Source organism: Equus przewalskii, chromosome 13, assembly GCF_037783145.1.
Source record: "Equus przewalskii isolate Varuska chromosome 13, EquPr2, whole genome shotgun sequence".
Taxonomy (NCBI): domain Eukaryota; kingdom Metazoa; phylum Chordata; class Mammalia; order Perissodactyla; family Equidae; genus Equus; species Equus przewalskii.
In genome coordinates, this window is record NC_091843.1 from 27,806,393 (window position 1) to 27,813,356 (window position 6,964).

The 6,964-nt window shown below is 48.4% G+C and overlaps 1 long non-coding RNA gene across 1 annotated transcript; it reads left to right on the forward strand.

Annotated features, from left to right (window-relative positions):
* The first annotated feature begins 315 nt into the window (after positions 1–315).
* Positions 316–5,535, forward strand: LOC139075074 (uncharacterized). The gene is made up of 3 exons (XR_011525113.1): positions 316–451; positions 1,117–1,423; positions 2,541–5,535. It is a non-coding gene; the product is annotated as an uncharacterized lncRNA (long non-coding RNA).
* Positions 5,536–6,964: the final 1,429 nt, after the last annotated feature.

Below are 6,964 nucleotides of genomic sequence, written 5' to 3' on the forward strand. Positions count from 1 at the left end.
AGTGTAGTGCATCCATTTGAAACCCTCAATGTATGTTAACTATCATTATCGTTGTTACTTACACCTCTCCAAGTGACAAGCCCATCATTTCTCTTTCTCCTCGTGCAGGCGTGCTGGACCTTTCCACAGTTCCTTCCTGTCTGTTAGCATTTCCCAGCCTGGAAATGTGTGGTGAGCTCTGTTGTCATGGGGATTTCAGGGTGTGGTCTTTCCTCTGGGCCAATTACAGTGGTGCTAAATGAGGCTGGCCTGCATCCCTCTTTCCGTCTCCTTGGAGAGAAGTATTCAGACAGGGACCAGGCGAAGATAGCAGGCTTCTGGTTGTTTCCCTTCTCAGTCTCCGGCTCTGCTCTTGCAAATGCAATAAAATTTAACCCTGTCTCTTTATTTCATAGACTTGTGAGGATCTGGATGAAAGTGCTTTCAAAGCAGCATCAATTCATAGATGAAGGTGATGTGATCCTGCATCCTTTCCCTTTATTCCAGACTGAGATTAATTTCTCTCTCTATGACTGAACAGTTTCCCCAGTTGTGTGAACTCAGTGAAGACGCACAGTGCTTCCCAGCACCTCACCATGAACAAAATGCTTCCAGGGATCTTTCTAGTTTTCTCCCCACAGCCACTCTGTAAAGCCCACATGACAGGGGTTACGTTCCCATTTGATAGTTGAAGAGCCCCCCCCTTGGACAAGCTGAGCAGCCTTTCAGCCTCACATGAGGCAGGGGCAGCGTCAGGCTTGAATGAGGGTTCCCTCACCTCTCTTTGTCTAGAGTCCTTTCACCTTGCCCAACTGGATATGACTAATTAGGCTCTTAGGAGAGACCATTGAACCTTGGACGATTCAAAAGCCCCAAATAGCTTCTATTGGGAAAACAATCTTCTTTTCCCTGCATAATGACGAGGACATGAAGAAAGGGGTCAATAGAAGTAAAATACTACACCCATGAGGATGTCCACAATTGACGGCCATCAGGAAAGAGCAAGAGGAAGCGGGGGCTGGGCTGGACAGGTTGTGGGAAGACGACGATCTGAGCCCGTTCCTCTCAGGGGAATGGAATTGAAACCCGGGAGCAGAGGATCCTTTTGTTTAGAAGTTTGTTTTTGTCTTTATTTAGATTCCAGGAAGGGAGATTTGCAGCTCTCATGAGGAAACAGGAAAATATCCCTGGATGTTGGAAAACCACGTGGTGAAACCATTGGGATGCTCTTGTCCTGCCTTTATCACAGGAAAGAGGGAAGATTTCCAGGCCAGCTTCACCTGTGGTCATCACCTCACCCTTCACAGGCCACTGCCGGGCTCTCTTCTCCACAGGAGCGCCCATCTTTCCTTCCTGAAAGGTGCAGCCACAAGTCGAGAGAAACAGGTTGTGCCAGAGTGTCATTCTCATAGTGTAGGATAATCCCAGTGCTGAGAGTCAAGTGGTGAGCAAATTAATATATATAATAATAATGCATAGATATATATTATGACCCTATTTAGGAGTACAAGTATACATATGTATGTAATATATACATAATCTTTCTTACGGAAATGGGATCACGTACATTTGTGTCTAGAATGCGGACCCAAAGTTCTGGAAGGATAGTCTGAATTGCCAGTGGTTGCTTTCAGAGAGGGGACTGAGCTTGGTTAGGGGTCAAGTGGTTTGAAAGGGGACTTGCACTTTTATTCAATCTGTAGTTTGAACTTTTCCATGCAGATGTTACTACTGCGATGACACCATTTTAAACAGAATGCCTGGCTTTCCTGCAGGACCGTACCTCCCTCGCCACTCTCTGCAGGGGCTCCTTCTTGCCCTCCACCATTATAAACGTGATCTCTGACATTCACCTCCGCACCCTCCACCTGGTGGATCTCCCATGCCCTGACCCCTCCCGAATCTGCTGGACATTCTTCTTATGATCTTGTGTCATGGTCCACCCCTGTTCTTAGATCCCCTCCACACCCCTGGCCTCCTCATCCAGCCTGACTCTGAGGTCACCCATCTCATTGACTTTCACCCTGGATTCCATCACCACAATGTCCCCCTGTCATACCTGCTCTGCCAGCTCTGAACTGTCTGCTGTCCCTGTTCCATTTTGAGGCTACTGGAGGAAAGCCATAAACTCCTGTGAGTGGGTCTCTGTGAACTCCTAGCAGCCAGCCCAGCCCGCCCCTCACTGTGCCCGGCAATCCCCTTACTCTCTTCTAATCGGCTTCTTATTATGCTGCCCCATGGACCCCTTTTCCCCCCTTCTCCCTGTTTATATTGTGAACACCAAGGCCTTCACCTGTGAACTGCTCAGATGCCCGCCTCCTTCCTCCTTCCTCTGGACCCCTTCATGCATCACGTTCTCCTGCTGGCTCAACTCGGAAAAACCCTGTCTCCAAGACGGGCTCTGTGCACGCCCTCAAGTCCATCCCGGTTGTCCTCCCCGTGGACGCTTCTACATCAGTGTTCTTCTCTCTTGCATCTTTAGTCTGTTCCCCTCTAGTTCCTACTGGTGGGGCACTGAGCTCTAGCCTGGGCTTAGCTTGATTTAATGGTTTCTTTTCCAGTGACTGAGGAAACGGAAGGCATGGGTGGTGAGTGTTGTGGAGTCTGCCCGGATTCCTACCCATCACCACTGGGCTACTCCTGTGTGGGTGGCTGGAAGATTTCAAGATTGGCAGCTCTCAGCTGAGTCCCCTCTGGGGCTTGCCTAGAACTAAACAGCACCATCCCCAAGTCATGCTCCCTTCTGAGGCAGCCTGTCCTCAATGACTGGTTTTTACAGGGATGTAACCAGTCCAATGACTGCTTGTTACCAGGCACCCTTGCTCCAGTTAAGGACAACCCTGAAGGGCCATGACCCCTCCCTGTAGGAACCAACTGAGGACTCTGTTGGGTCTGCATTGCAGCCCACTCGGCTCTCTGCTCAGTCCTGTTTCCCTCCCCACCCACCCACCCATATGGATCCTGTAAGCATGTCTCTGTAAGGTTCCTGCCTGTAAATCCTCATCTCAGAGTCTGCTTCTTGGATACTGACCTGCTACAGCAGGCTTTCCAAATATGGGGAGAAATCTTGAACCTGGATGGGAAAGACCAATATTCAGACTGATTTCATCTGCTTGGAACATAGCGCCTGGTGTGAGAAGATAAAGCGCCTTGGATCAAGGCAAACTTTTGGATTATGTAGCTTAAAAAAATTCAGTTGTACTGATACAAGATGTGCGCGATTTGGACAGGCATTTGTTTGAAAAGGAACTAAGGGATTCCTGAATTTTTTAGTTCATTCATTCACATAAGAGTGCCTTTTCTGTCCCAGTCCCTGTGCTGCACGGTGTGGGTGGGGCAGCAGAAACATGAGGAGGAGTCAATAAACCAACACCCAGACTTATGGTTACAACCTGTGAAGTAAATAAACAGGGGCAGAAATAGGGAATCAAAAGGGGTGCCTCTCGGAGGAGGTGACCTTGAAAGTAAGACTGATGAGAGATCTGTACCGTGTTCAGTGGCACAGATGCTTGGGCGTTGGAGGCCAGGCACTCAGGGGTATGCAGGGTCCCTGGTCCCATCCCACGCTAACTGGCGCTCTCCAGACCTGGAGGGAACGGGGGAGCTGCTAATGGCCTCGATGCTGAGTGTGGTCCCAGGACCAGCGCACAGACACCACCAGCAAGCTCCCATCAGAGCTTTCCATCCTTCCGAGACCGGGGATTAGGATCTGCATTTTACCAGTTCCCAGGTGTATGTTTCCTATGGCTGCAACAAATTACAAATGTAGTGGTTTAAAGTGACAAGAATTTATCATCTTATCATTCTGGATGTCAGGAGTCTGAACTGGGTCTCGCTGGGCTCAGATCGAGGTGGTGGCGGGGCTGCGTTCCCTTTGAAAGTTCTAGGGGGGGAATCCATTCCTTGCTTTTTCTCGCTTTTAGAGGCTTCCCACATTCCTTGGCTCACGGTCCCTTCTTCCATCTAAAACCGCACTGTAGTAACATTCACATCTCTTTCTCTGATTCTGACCTCAGCTTCTGGTTCTGTCGTCACATCTTCTTCCGGCTCTGACCCTCCTACCTCCCACTTATAAGGACTCTTGTGATCACATCCGGATAACCCACACAAGCGTCCCTTCTCAAATTCCTTAACTTAATGGTATCAACACAGCCCCTTTAGCCATGTAAGGTAACATATTCGGGTAGTGGGGATTAGGGCATCTTTGGGGGGCCGTTATTCTGCCCACCACACCAGAGGATTCATATCCATATTAAAGTTTGAGAAGCCCTGGTGCCCTGCATTTAAGTGCTTTTTCTTTCCTTCTTTCCCTGGTTGCTCACATATTGTTGGAACCTTTTAAGTTAAGTGCAGGTATGATAAACTTGTTTTGCTCGTTTCCTTGATCCCTATACATTTGTATTTCTGTGTAGGTTAACAAAATTCTCATCTGTATTATTAGACAGATGTTGCTTGAGGGAGGGGTTGGGGGCTGGGGCACCGTGTGAATGTGTCTGGTTCGTGTCCTCCTGGATGTCATAAGGGGTGAAAGCTACTGTATGTGCCGGTGCTGGCTGGAATGTTCGAGAAAATCTGTCTCTGCCAATCACTACCAATAAGACCTCGGGGAAGTCACCTGACTCCTCTCACACAATGCTTTCATCACTTATAAAATGGCAGGTCCCACCCCTACGTCACGGCTGTGGTGTGAGGATGTGGTGAGGGGGAGGACCTCGTCAACGGGCATTCCTTACAAGTCGTTATTTGGTTATTTGTGGACGCCCAACCTCAAGGAATGAAACGGACCCCTCAGATTCTCTTCACCAACAGCTGAACGTCCCTGTGCATGCTGCCTGCTTGTGGTTAAGGCTTTTAATTAACTTTGGTGTGGATCAGAAGATTAGGAAAGGAGAGCTGGGCATTGAGGCCCCCGAATTCTACACCTGGGCCTGACTCTCATCCCTGTGGAAGAAACCTCTGGGGACATTACTTGCCAAAATCTGGATGCACATTCGAATCACTTGGAAGGGGTCTAAAAGAAGACCTCCAAGGACCCTCCCTCCCGAGATTCTGATTCATCCAGGCTGGGCAAGATCTTGGCATCTGAGTTTTGATAAATCTCTCCAACTGAATAGAACGTGAGCTATTTCCTGACTTAGCAGGCTCATGTAAGCTTGGGATCCATTAATAGAAGTAAAGCCAGTGGAACAAAGGAGGCGACAGTGCCTTGGAGCTGTGTACAGAATACACAGCTGTATGGGACAATGGGATGGAGATCGGGGTGCCCCACTTCCCGAGGAACTTCAACAAAGTCTTCACAGGAGCAAGACCCAAATGGTGGGGGAACTCCAAGCTATACTATGTAAGGAAGAGGGGAAAGCACTGAAGGAGAATGGCTGACTTGCCCAATGTCACCCAATGAAATTTCTCAATGAAAACACCTAGAAAAAAAAGAGACACACGCATTTCCTTTTGCAATAAACAGATTTATTAGATCATAAAGCCAGATACCATAATGATAAAAATGGTGGTGCACGAGATTTCATTTTTCTTTCTTAAGTAAACATGTCTTAAGCAAAACTCATGTCTGTTGAAAATGCTAGAATTGGGGAATAAGGACAAAAATGCAGCTGGGGTGGCCGAGGCTGGATGCCTTTGCCTGCGTGACTGAAAGGAATCTTTCTGCTTATCTCGGAGGACAGGCAAATCTGGTTTTCTTGGATACGTTTCCTTGTAGGCTCTCTGGTTGAAACTGAGATTGTGTCTCTGTCACAGCTGATGGGCACATTCTGCTCACCCAGGCTGCCTCAGGCTCATTCCGGCTCCAGGTGCATGGAGAACACTCCCAAGGCAAGTAGCACAGTGGTTGCACACACCACACATTTGCAAGATTTGCACAAGTAAAAAACAAACCCCTATAGACATCTTTTTAAATCCTCACAACCATTTTGTGGGGCAGGACTTTCTCGTCATTGCCATTTAATTATTATTATAATTATTGTTATTTACAGAGGAAGAAATATGCCAAAAAGTGTACAGCTTGAAAATGGCAGAGCTAGGATGTGAACTCAGGACGTCTGACCACAAATCTAACAGCTAAATTGACCACCTGAGAGCTGAAAACACATCAGAGGGCTCGTGAGACTTTGTCACCTTACTGGCCAATAGCTTGTCTTGCCAATTCTTCTGCCCAGAGAAGACAAGCTCAAGGACTGGGAGGGGGTAGGATGGGGAAGGGTGCATCCTTTGGTGTAATCCATGTAAGTAACTGTGCAGTCTGCTCTCAGTTAGACTGTCTGAGCACTTCAAGAAGAGAAGAGGGGCTGGCCTGGTGGCGCAGTGGTTAAGTTCTCATGTTCCATTTCAGTGGCCCGGGGTTGGCTGGTTCGGATCCTGGGTGCGGACATGGCACCGCTTGTCAAGCCATGCTGTGGCAGGAGTCCTACATGTAAGGTAGAGGAAGATGGGCATGGTTGTTTGCTCAGGGCCAGTCTTCCTCAGCAAAAAGAGGAGGATTGGCAGCAGATGTTAGCTCAGAGCTAATCTTCCTCAAAAAGAAAAAAGAAGAGAAGAAACTCCCTCTGCTGTTACTTGAGGTTCCCAGCAACAGTGAGGGCTCTAAACAGGTTGCTGGGCAGATGGAGGCACTTCATCAGAGGAGGAGGGTAAAAGGCCACGTCTGGAAGGATGCATTCAGAGAAGACAGCGCACCTATTTTCATGGCATCAGCCCCAGAAGATGATCCTGGTCTTAAAAAGCTGCCACCTCTAGGAGCTGTGACCAGCTACAGGCAGTGCTCTTGGAGGGCTGGGGAGAAACTGGGGAGTTGTGGGACCTTCTGTTACTGGAATATGCCTTCTTCCTTCTAAGGGGCTGTGGACATCATGTCTGGCATTCTCCACTTGGTGCTGTTCTTCTGTGATGCTGGGTAGGAGAGACCATCCTTCTAGTCAGGTCAAGAGTGTGACAGCTTGAAAGTGACCCCAGGTGCCCTATCACATTGTTT